This window comes from Bos taurus, chromosome 22 (genome assembly GCF_002263795.3).
Source record: "Bos taurus isolate L1 Dominette 01449 registration number 42190680 breed Hereford chromosome 22, ARS-UCD2.0, whole genome shotgun sequence".
Taxonomy (NCBI): domain Eukaryota; kingdom Metazoa; phylum Chordata; class Mammalia; order Artiodactyla; family Bovidae; genus Bos; species Bos taurus.
In genome coordinates, this window is record NC_037349.1 from 60733443 (window position 1) to 60744715 (window position 11273).

At 40.5% G+C, this 11273-nt stretch overlaps 2 pseudogenes; one reads left to right on the forward strand and one right to left on the reverse strand.

Moving 5' to 3' along the window:
* OR5M9DP (olfactory receptor family 5 subfamily M member 9D, pseudogene) lies at positions 48-993 on the forward strand (annotated as a pseudogene).
* On the reverse strand, positions 6017-6946 carry OR8U41P (olfactory receptor family 8 subfamily U member 41, pseudogene; annotated as a pseudogene).

Here is an 11273-nt window from a genome sequence, read left to right on the forward strand (position 1 = left end):
CTTTTAATTTGTCCATAGGCACTGCAGACTGGGTCTAAGTGAAGGCAATGCCAAATTTCACAGATGTGACAGAATTTGTTCTGGGGTTGACCAGTCATCAGGAGCTTCAAGGTCTCTTTATTGTGGTGTTTCTAGTAGTTTACATGATCACTCTGATAGGGAATATTGGTATGATTATTTTGATCAGCATCAGCCTCCAGCTTCAGAGCTCCATGTACTTTTTCTTGAGTCCTTTGTCTTTTGTGGATGTGTGGTTCTCTTCCAATGTCACTCTGAAGATGCTGGAAAACTTACTATCAAACAAAAACCATTTCCTATGTGGGGTGTTTGGTGCAGTGTTACTTCTTCATAGCCCTTGTCCACGTGGAAGTATATATCTTGGCTGTGATGGCCTTTGATCGCTACATGGACATCTGCAGCTCTCTGCTTTATGGCAGTAAAATGTCCAGGACTGTCTGTGCTCTTCTCATCTCTGTGACATACATCTATGGGTTCTCTGTCAGCCTTATCTGCACACTGTGGACATATGGCCTGTACTTCTGTGGAAACTTTGAAATCAACCACTTCTACTGTGCTGACCCTCCTCTTATCAAGATTGCCTGTGGAGGGGTCCACAGTAAAGAATGCACCATGATTGTTATTGCTGGGATTAATTTCACATATTCCCTCTCTGTGGTTCTCAGTTCCTATACCCTCATTGTAGCGGCCGTGCTGCACATGCACTCTGCTGATGGCAGGAGGAAGGCATTCTCCATGTGTGGGTCCCACCTGACAGCTGTTACCATGTTTTATGGGACTCTTCTCTTCATGTATCTCAGGAGGCCCACTGAAGAGTCTGTGGAGCAGGGGAAGATGGTGGCTGTGTTTTACCCCACAGTGATTCCCATGCTGAACCCCATGATCTACAGTTTGAGGAACAAAGGTGTGAAAGAGGCGGTCAACAAAGCAATCGTCAAGGCAAACTTGACAGTGAACCTGCAGCACATAATTCCGTGTATGCCACTTCCTGTTATAAGTGTCCAGGCATATAAATAACCCTGTTTAAAATAGACTGTATACCAGCAACACTTAAATATACTAAGAGGTCCAGTCTAACACAGTGATGGTTTACCCCGTGAACGGACTCTCAGGACTAAGCTTCCTTTATCTACATATGCAAACATACTAACCCTGACCTATTACTGTTAGTCACAGTGTATGTAAAATTGTGCTAAGTGTAGTCATCAGACAACTCATAAACACATTTGGATAAGCACATGTTAATTTGGAGGTATCTTTGTAGGAGTTGAATATGCTTTCTTAGGATATTTTCTATATATAATTGCTTTTCACTTGTTTTATAAGTAATATATAATTTCATGAGAAAAAATTAAGACTTCATCACTTTTCCATGAATGTAAAAGTTGGTGGATCCTCATTTACCAAAAAAGCTTTCAACAATATTCATACATGCATGGACTTTTGAAAACAAAAATGTATTCAGAATCTTCAACTAGTGTCATGAATCAATCAGAAGGTTAACTCTCAGTATGTATTGCTCTATAATTAACAGTATTTGTATTTCAAACAATCTGTTGACTCACCGTAATTCTACTCTTTGGTTTGGATTTTGGCTAGTTGTTTTTCTCTTCATTAATTTAAATAGATGAAAAATTTATGAGTAAAGCCTATCATGTCCTTCTCATAGTTTAAAAAGATGAAGCAATATGGATTTTTGTCATTTAAAATCTGACTTTTGATCAGAAAAATGTCCTGTTAAACATTTGATTGCTATGATGAAGGTACTGTTTGATTCCAAATTCTTGTCACTAACATTACATTCTTAGGTCTGTATTTAGCTGCTTAAGTGAAGCTTTTAATAACTAGAGTGGATCAACCAGATAAGAATCTGTGTAAAGCCAAATGTCATTGCACTAGAAATGTGTTAAAATGTGATCAGCACAGCTCAAACTAGTATCCATTGGGATCTGAGTACACGTTTACAATTCAATTTATGTTGATTGGTGTCCACTTAATCTACCTTCATTCTTAATATAAGTGGAATACATTTTTTGTCCTTGTTTACTCTTGCTAATAATACCAGCATAAAGGCAAATCAGAAGCAGAAGTAATTTCTCATGAATGAGTTTATTCTTGTTTAAGGGCTAATCCAATTAAAAGGGGTGCACAACTGAACACGTGTAGAAAGACTCTGAGAAGTAACACTTACTTGTGGTAGTATCACTGGAAAGATGGATTCATTTAAGCACAGAAAGTATTGTTACTCAGGCTAATGTACTAATTGCCCACAAGCCACATTCCCTCAGATTGGTTCTGAGAAAAAGCAGATGGTGGGAGGAGAGTTCTTTTTCTTAACTTTAGGTTCTGAGCAGGAAGAAAGAGTACCATTTGATTAGTATTGGAAACTACATTAACAAAGTTTTTTTTTTTTTTTTAATGTTTTCAAATCACTCAAGTTTGCTTCTAACAAGTTGGTGTCAAGTATGAAACGATAGGCTGCTCAAGAAACAATCGTACTGACAGAGATCATTATAACTTGACCCCTTAAGATCACATTTTCTGTGATCCTTATGGCAGACATATTCCTCAGTGTCCATTATTTTATGTTTTATTTTATAAGTAAAACATTTGTCATCCAGCTGTTCATCACTGTTCCCATTGCTCCTTGTTGGTGGGATACATAATGTTGTCAAGTCTTGGCAATGAGCCATCAGTAGAAAGTGATGCCTGAAACCTAAAGATCACCTTGTCTATGTTAAAGCCATTAGATACGGACTTTATTCTCTTCCTTTCCACTTGAAAATGTTGCCACTGAAATGATCACTTTTTAGACAAAGATGGAAACCACATATTGAGGGTCTAATTGCCTTTCCCAAACCCCTTAATTCATACTGCTGCCTGAGAAAGGAGTAAATTACTTTATTAAGTCACTGCATCTTGGGAGTTCACTTAGCTATAGTGCTATATTTGCTCTTATAATACTTTCCATAAACATATCCTTGGCACTTCATCTCTGCATCTTACCACTCACTAGGACAATTTTTACCTGAGAATGATCAAGTCTCTTCAGAAACTATTCTGGTATTGAGAGGAGGGCATCTTGTCTTCTGTCTTAACCAGAAGGAGAAAAACTCAAGCTTCTGATCTATATTAGATATTAGGTTATATATCCCTTTGTCCTAACTGCTTGATGAGTCCCTGGGCTTGTTATGACCTTTAAGACTCCAGTTGTCACATCAACTGGTTTTGGATCCCTTTTGACCCATCATCTGGGCCATTTCGCTAGCCTTTTTAGGTACTTACAAGTCTCTTTCTTAAGCTTAGGAAACCTCAGCTATTTTTTGTCTGCACTGTGCTTGCAGGTGTAGATAAGGTGTGTTTTCACCATACATTTGAGCCAGCACATCTTTAACTGTCCTTACTTATTAGTGGGGCTTCCCCAATGGCTCAGCAGCAAAGAATCATCTGCAAGGCAAGAGACATGATTTCAATCCCTGGGGGAACATCCCCTGGAGAAGGAAATGGCAACCCACTCCAGTATTCTTGCCTGGAAAACCCCATGGACAGAGGAGCCTGGCGGGTTACAGTCCATAGGGTCACACGGAGTCGAACACAACTGAGCATGCACACACTTACACACACTTATTATGAGTGAAATTGTTCCCCCAGAAGATGTGTTAAGTTCCTAACCTGAAGAACTTCAGAGTTTGGTTATAGGATCATTGGGTTATAAGGTCATTATTTGGATATAGGGTTGTTGAAGATGCAATTGTTAATATGAAGTCATACTGAAGTACACTGGATCATTAATCCAGTGTGCTGCTGCTGCTGCCAAGTCGCTTCAGTCATGTCTGACTCTGTGCGACCCAATAGATGGCAGCCCACCAGGCCCCGCCGTCCCTGGGATTCTCCAGGCAAGAACACTGGAGTGGGTTGCCATTTCCTCCTCCAGTGCATGAAAGTGAAAAGTGAAAGTGAAGTCGCTCAGTCGTGTCCGACTCTTAGCGACCCCATGGACTGCAGCCTACCAGGCTCCTCCATCCATGGGATTTTCCAGGCAAGAGTACTGGAGTGGGTGCCGTTGCCTTCTCCATTGTGAGTGATGTCCTTACAAGAATGAAGACATTTGGACACAGATGTAGAGGGAAGATGACCATGAGAAGACAGCAGAGACTGGAAAGATGCTTACAAGACAAGGAATGCCTGGGACCATGAGCAGCTGGAAAAAACAAGGAAGGAACCTCCCCTAGAGCTTCACAGAGAGCCTGGTTCTGCCAGTACCTTGACTTCAGACTTGTAGGCTCCAGAACTGTGAGAAAATAAATTTTTGTTGTTCTAAGTCAATAAGTGTGTGGTACTTTGTTAACTCAGACCGATGAAACTAATATATTTCTTTACAGTATTGTTTCAATGTTAGAACTTGGGTTTCACTTTAGTTTTTATTAGTCTCCCAGGCTATCATCCTTTCTGCTCTAGGAGCTCTTCAAATGTATCTGAAGTTTCTTAGTAAACCTGTGGTTTTGCAGCAACCTCCCCTGAATCCAGTGTGCTACCCAGAAGGGGCACCAGAGTCCTTCTGAAAGATTCACTGACCTTTAAACCCTTCTCACATTGCCAATCTCAGGTTCAGCCCTTACTCTGTAGTTTACCATAGAAGCTCACTGCTGTGCTTCTAACTATTTAAATTATACTTTTGGAATTATTTAAAAAATAGCAACAACAAAGATGTTCTCCTCTCTTGCGTTTTATCTTTGGCAATTGACAGTCATGATTCCCAAGATTAATTTCTGTGCAACTGTGCTCCCTAACCCCAAACGAAGTTGATTTAAGAACTTGAAAATCAGGATTGCAATTCATTGCTTCTCTTCAGAATTTGTACAGTTTACATCCACTTAGAACACCTTGTTGCTGCTTTAATAAGGGTGTTGAGGTTAGGTGAGGCATAAATTAAAATAAAGTTTAATATAAATAATTTAACATGGCAATATTGATGTCTTCACATAAATGTGAAATCTAATTTAACAATGAAATGTTTACTAAGATAAGTTGGATAAAATAAACTAAACTGTTTCTAAATAACTTATACAATCAATTTTTTGCCAGTATTTTCCAAAATAGCAGACTACTCAGCATATTCAGGAATGGTTTTTATTTTGCCCTATGAAAATAGCTCACAATATTACTCACATGGTAGACACCAAACATTTGAATCTGAATTAAAAAAAAAAAATTCCAGTTGATGGTTTAAGTGGGTCTTAGATTGCATCACTTTACAACCACCCCAACATAGAACAATATTCCTGACATCTGACAGCAACCACATTTTTAACTTGGTTTTAAACTACCACTTCCTGTCAAACCATTGTAATTTCTTCAAATCCCTAAAATATAAAAGGATCTTAAGCCTTGCTGAGGGAATATAGGGGTATGTCTACATTTTTGTTTTGATACAGAAAAAGAGAGTATGACTTTCCCAAAGCTGACCCTGATTTCCAGATCTGCATGTCGAAAAATGACATCTTTTCAAACAACACGAGAACCATGGAATTACAGAGAGTGACCGCCAGTGAATCCAGTGTGAGTCAGAAGCAGAGAGGAATGATTTTTAGCAGACAGGGTGCAGTTGAGGAACAGCTACTGCCTGGAATGACGTGGGGTGGACAAGAAGCTTACTTTACCACCTCCCTTGTTCTGTCTCCACAATGTATAAAATAGAAGCATTTTTGAAAGCAGTGGCTAAATCTTATTATCATTAAATAGGAACTATCCAGGTCGAAACTATCAAGTGTCACAGATGCAAATTGTAGCAATTTGTTAAAAATGTGCATTATAGTCTTTTAAACCTTTTACTTATAAATTATATGAAAAATAGAACACATGTGCAAAGTCCTTTTGCTCATATAAAAATGGTAGAAATAAAATTACCCTATCAAAGATAATAAAAACAACACATCTGCATGTGGCCTAGTTCCAAGACAGTCAGTGTTACAAGATACATTTTAATGTTTACTAGAGACAGGAAATAACATTTTTCAAAGGCTTTCCTCAAGGCATTTTTTACCTCGTGGTTCCTCAGGCTGTAGATCATGGGATTCAACATAGGAATGACTATTGTGTAGAAGACAGAGGCCATTTGTCTGTGTCAAGGGAATGGTTTGATTTGGGCTGCAGATACATGAAGATCAGAGTCCCTTGGAATATAGTGACAGCAGTCAGATGAGAACCACAGGATGAGAATGCTTTGCGCCTCCCTTCTGCAGATTGGATTCTCAGGATGGCAGCCACAATGTGTAGGGAAGAAATAAGGACTGTGGTCAAAGAGCTGATTATGTTGAATCCAGCAAAGATAAAAATCAAGATCTCTTTGAGGCTGGTGTCTGAGCAGGCAAGGGCCATCAAAGGGACATCATCACAATAGAAGTGATTAATAACATTGGGGCCATAGTAGATCAGTTGAAAAGTAACAACTGTGTGGAGGAAAGCAACAGAAAAGCTGTATCAGTAAGGGCCTGCTACCAGTTGCATGCACACCTTTTGGGACATGATCACCATGTAGAGAAGAGGATCGAAGATGGCCACATAGCGGTCATAAGCCATTACTGCAAGAAGGAACGTCTCCAAAATCAAGAAGTTCAGGAAAAAGCCCAGCTGTGCGCACATGCATAGAGAGATATGGACCTGTGCTTGGTCAGGAGTGTCTCCGGGAATTTTGGGGCTATTGATGAGGAGTAACAGAAGTCTACAAAGGCCAGATTACTGAGAAAAATATACATGGGTGTGTGAAGGTGAGGATCCAACCGGATTAAGGAAACGATGCCAGCGTTTCCCACCAGAGTTAGAGAATATACCACTAACACGAGAAGAAAGAGAAGCATTTCACTCTCTCTCTGGACTGAAAAACCCAAAAGAACGAGTTCCATCACCTGGTAATATTCCCTTCAGTCATTTGTTCTAGTCTCTGAACTGCTGAACAGAGACAAGTTAAAGACAGATAAGTTATCAGGAGTAAGGAATTGTCATCAGATGCCAAAACGTGTGTGTTTTAACTTGAGAAAGTATTGCTCATTGAAGCAGAATAAGTGAAGTTGCTCAGTCGTGTCCGACCCTCTGCGACCCCATGGACTGTAGCCTACCAGGCTCGTCCATCCATGGAATTTTCCAGGCAAGAGTACTGGAGTGGGTTGCCATTTCCTTCTCCAGGGATCTTCCTGACCCAGGGATTGAACCCAGGACTCCCGCATTGCAGGCAGACGCTTTACCATCTGAGCCACCAGGGAAGTTCCCCAGAAGTTCTGAAGCAGAATATCAGAACAAATAAATATATCCCCTCTCAAACTCTCCTGTCTGACTATTTATAATTTTCTGAAGCCAAAAATTGAGGTTTAATAAAAATAATGTTTATAAGTATATGTAATATTTTAGGTTTAGATTATTTTTAGTCATATTAAATAATAGAATAAAGACATTTTAAAATACCCTGCTCCCATATTTACTTCTCAGTGGAGTAAAACTTTAATATGTAATATTTTATTTGTTTTAATAGACATTTATTTTAACAAATGTTCATTATGCTAAATATAATACAAAGCTAAACAGGATATTCCATGGATAGAAAAGTGGAGGAAATTAAATATTTCTATTTGTGAATTAGGCACCTTTTGGATTCATATGTAATTTATTCATTTTCAAATACTACTTTCTAAAAGTGAAAAAGCACACTTGTAGTTAGAATACACATACGTTAAAAAGTAGAGTCCTTTATAGTCATTTACGCAATGGACTTGAGTTTGAGCAATCTCCGGGGGACAGTGAAGGACAGGGAAGGCTGGCATGCTGCAGCACATGGGGTCACAAAGAGCCAGACATGTCCGAGTGAGTGAACAGCAACAAATGGTTTTACAGGAATTGTTTTCAACACATAATCAGGAATACTTTCTAAATTATTGGTGTAACATTGTTGGTGTTACCAATTTTTAGTGATTTTTTGTCCAGGGAGCCCTAACGTGGGGCGGCCCAGCAACTGCCTGCAAAGCCCTCTGGTGGCTGTTTGCTTCCTTCTACCAGAGCTAGCTGTGCTTTCCGCTTCAGTTTTTTGCAAGCCAGGGCTCCGCCTGCCACTCTTCACCGGGGGCCCATGGGAGGTGCCAGGTGCCCTCAGCTAGGTGTTCACAGCATGGCACACCCATGGGAGGTATCAGGTGCCTTCAGCTAGGTGACCCCAGCATGGCACCCCGCTGTGGTGTTGATACACTCCCAAAGCCTCCTTCCCCACGGGCAGTACTGCGCTGACCTAGCAATGTGTTTGCAAGGCTCGGAAAGTGTAGGGTGACACATGGCCCTGACTTGGGAATTGAGGCCCTTGGAGCAGGCTTGGTGGTCTGACCTCTGAGGAGCCAAATCCCAGCTGCGAGGAGAGCCCTAAAAACACATTCTCTCGCCTGCCTTTCCTTCCTCCAAGATAGATAGCTTTCCCAGTCTCTCATGTGCTGAGAGTCACACAGGGCTGGGATGCACTTGCTTTAATGTCATTATTCAGTAGCAATTGCCCCTGAGGCCCTGCACCTGGGTTGGGCTCCCACACTCACAGGCAAATCAAAGTGACCTCCAAATGAGCAAGCTCTTTGCATCAAGTGGCCAAAGTATTGGAGTTTCAGGTTCATATTTGTCCTTCCAATGTATATTCAGGCCTGATTTCCTTTAGGATGGAGTGGTTGGGTCTCCACAGTTCAAAAGCATCAAATCTTCGGAGGCCAACTTTCTTTATAGTCCAACTTTCACATCCATACATGACACATGGATAAACCATAGCCTTGACTAGACAGATCTTTGTTGGCAAAGTAATGTCTCTGCTTTTTAGCATGCTGTCTAGTTTGGTCATCACTTTCTTTCCAAGTCGTAAGCATCTTTTCGGAGAAGGCAATGCCAACCCACTCCAGTACTCTTGCTTGGAAAATCCCATGGACGGATGAGCCTGGTAGACTTCAGTCTATGGGGTCACTAAGAGTCGGACAAGACTGAGTGACTTCACTTTCACTTTTCACTTTTGAAAGGTTGTTGTTGAATCACGAGAATACACCGGGATTCTTGGCCCCCGGAGGAGAAGAATTCAATCCGGAGCCAGAGACGAGGCTTGATCGCTCAGAGCTTTTGTGTAATAAAGTTTTATTAAAGTATAAAGGAGATAGAGAAAGCTTCTGACATAGGCATCAGAAGGGGGCAGAAAGAGTACCCGCTTGCTAGTGTTAACAATGAAGTTATATACTCTCCAGTGAATCCAAAGAATGTCTGGAGGTTGTAAAGACCTCATCAGACCTACTCCCATAATTTACATTTTAAGATAACACTGTCCTCAGGCAAGATACATCCTTGTAAAGACCAGGTCTACTCCCATAATTAACATTTTAAGATAACAGAAGGTTGAATCCAAAGACTGTCCTTAGGCAGGATACATCATTGGTATATAATCCTAAGGAATGTGGAGAAAGAAAAAAAGTTTGTCCTTTCTTCCTCCTTGAGAATTCCAGACCTCTCTCTCTTTGGGGACCCCTAGACTCCTTATCAACCTGCCTAGGAAATGACTCTCTCACTTTCATGCATTGGAGAAGGACGTGGGAACCCACTCCAGTGTTCTTGTCTAGAGAATCCAAGGGACAGGGGAGCCTGGTGGGCTGCCGTCTATGGGGTCGCACAGAGTCAGACACGACTGAAGTGACTTAGCAGCAGCAGTAGCAAGCCTCTTTTAATTTCATGTCTGCAGTCACCATCTGCAGTGATTTCTGAGCCCCCCCAAATAAAGTCTGCCGCTCTTTCCACTTTTTTCCCATCTATTTGCCATGAAGTGATGAGGCCAGATGCCATGATCTTAGTTTTCTGAATGTTGAGCTTTAAGGTAGCTCTTACTCTCTTTCTCACTTTCATCAAGAGGCTCTTTAGTTCTTCACTTTCTGCCATAAGGGTGGTGTCATCTGCATATCTGAGGTTATTGATATTTCTCCCAGCAATCTTGATTCCAGCTTGTGCTTCTTCCAGCCCTGCGTTTCTCATGGTGTACTCTGCATATAAGTTAAATGAGCAGGGTGACAATATACAGCCTTGACGTATTCCTTTTCCTATTTGGAACCAGTCTGTTGTTCCATGTCCAGTTCTAACTGTTTCTTCCTGACCTGCATACAGATTTCTCAAGAGGCAGGTCAGGTGGTGTGATGTTCCCATCTCTTAAAGAATTTACCCCGCTTTATGTGATCCACACAGTCAAAGGCTTTGGCATAGTCAATAAAGCAGAAATAGATGTTTCGTTGCAACTCTCTTGCTATTCCCTTGATCCGGTGGATGTTGGCAATTTGATCTGTGGTTCCTCTGCCTTTTCTAAATCCAGCTTGAACATCTGGAAGTTCATGGTTCACTTATTGTTGAAGCCTGGCTTGGAGAATTTTGAGCATTACTTTACTAGCATGTGAGATGAGTGCAACTGTGAGGCAGTTTGAACATTCTTTGTCATTGCCTTTTTTGGGGACTGGAATGAAAACTGACCTTACAACCTAGAGGTTTTCAATTGCAAATGCTAAAAGAACCAGCTTTGCAGTTTCCAAGAAAAAAAAAAGTTTCATTTTAACCAATTTTCTCTGAAATCCAAGGAATATCATGGCCATCCTGCATCAAAAAGTCATGTCTCCTTTATGTACTCATAGTTTCATGCCTAAATTATAGACCAAATAATGCTCAAATTGACTCTGATATCAGGGGCAGATCAGCTGATAAAAAGCTTGGATTGTCCCTCTGGAGGGAAGTGAGACCTTGGTCCCATCAGAAGAATCTGAGGGGTTTAGGGAATTTGCAGGAGTGGGGAAAGCTTGGTCCATCCTACATGTACCATAATCTTAAATAATCCTTATTTACTTTACTGAAGTAAAAAAAAAAAATTATAAAAACAAATATAAATCACTGAAAGGTAAAGAAATTCATAATCTGTGATTGAAAACTTCATTCTAAGCAAACTGTGTTCCCTTAACCTAGAGAGTAGACTAAATTCCAGTCTGACCAGCTTACCAGATAACAAACAAACAAAAAAATTGTTTATGGGTAAGCTTAGAAAAGTCTTTTCCATATATCTTGAAGGAGCAGTATTTTTGCAAAGGCATCAGTGTGAAACCATAGAAGGCATGTTTAAAACCTGATTGAATTGAAACTGACAAAGTAATCTGGTCACTGCTGTAACCTGAAACACTTGAGTATGATAACTAGAATTATAACTGACAGCATTTTACCAGAACATA